This window comes from Poromitra crassiceps (genome assembly GCF_964638095.1).
Source record: "Poromitra crassiceps genome assembly, chromosome: 14".
NCBI classification, from domain to species: Eukaryota; Metazoa; Chordata; class Actinopteri; order Beryciformes; family Melamphaidae; genus Poromitra; species Poromitra crassiceps.
The window spans coordinates 20,556,584-20,558,143 of record NC_139633.1 but is presented as its reverse complement, the minus strand read 5'-3'; positions in this window follow the sequence as shown (position 1 = coordinate 20,558,143).

Sequence of the window (1,560 nt, the reverse complement as noted above, 5' to 3'; positions counted from 1 at the left end):
TCCATGTGCAAGTGCAATGTCCATTATTGTGTAAAGTGCAACCATGATTTTGTAAAGTGCAGAGAGCCATGTGCAAGATATGACCTTTAATAACTTATACAATTTCTGACTTTTTCTTTAAATACAAATTGTCACTTGAATCACAGACAATTTGCAGCATAATTGTTTTGTCCGTGTCTTTTATTTATTTGGTGATCATGCAACGCTGTGACACTGGAGTTCATGGCTGCCAAGGAGGAAGAGTGGAAGACTGACATTTTGATCACCAGAAATGTAGGACATTTTCCCATTTATTCCTACGAGAATATTTTTGCAAATTCCATAAGAAAATTACATGAAGTGGTTTACAACCATGCATGTTCAGATTATGATTCCTGGCAAAATTACATGATTAGACGGTAGATAGGCTAATTGAAGGTTTTACAAGATTTTATTGTTCAGAAATTGAAGTAGCCTACCCAAAAGTGCAATCAATCAAATACTTAGGCTACATAATGCATTTACAACAGCCTAGTATACATTTTTTCAAATTCTTAAATGTACCCGTGCATGGTCTTTTTTTTTTTTTTTTTTTACTTTTTACTATATATTTTTTACATAGGCTAATTTTTTTTCTGTAGGCTATGTGAGTAGGCTACTTTGAGAGCAACGCAAACCGGATGAAATCCGGAAGAGGGCGTGACTTTGGCTCTCTCGCTTCGATCCTTTTGCTTTGGCTTTGAGTAGTCTGGGCACCTTCCACCCCGCTTTTTGTCATGGGCCGTAAACCACGGAACCAGAATGAACACCGGAAGGCAGTGCGCCAAAAAACATCTGTGTTGCTGTTAGCTTGATGTCTCTTCCCTCGATTAATTGTCTGATGCAAAGCTTCTGTATTGGCTTAAAAGATGTGAGATTGTGAATCCGCAATATTTCTAAAAGAACTTCGGTACGTCCATCTTTTGTTTTGTTGTTTGCCGTTCTGATACTTGGGTCAAATTGTCAAGTTAGCGTGAAAGTTGACGAGCTAGAAACGCTGCCATCCGGTCTAGGGCGGGCTCTAGGCCGGAACCAGTAGGGTGACAAAATCAATTGTGGGCGGGAGCCAGGCTCTTTCTCGCCGAGAAGAGCCTGGTGACGCGAGGTTAGCTTTGAGCGCTTATGAGCACTGAGCTGTTTGAGCCCGAGCCCCTCCTCCTCCTCATGCTCCTCCTCCTCGGGGTGTCTCGACTTCCCTATGTTGAGCATTACAAGGTGAGGTATAGAGTTTTGCGGATATAAACAACACAGTTGGCTGACGAGTATGCGATAATAAAGCGTAAATGTGGTCCGCACATGTCGCACCGTGTGTTTTTAAAGCGTTAGTATTTAAATAAATGCATTTCGACTGCTAATGCCGAGATTTGGGTGCGCGTGCTGTCTCGCCCGTTGGTTGAGGAAGCATAACATGCTGATGACGTCGTTGCCTTAACCTTATATAATCTATAGACCTTTCCCCTCCCTGCGATATAAACATGGCCGTTAATTCCTCAGCAGCACAGGTACTGTTTTGGCTGAATTAATCTGAGGAAGTCACTCACG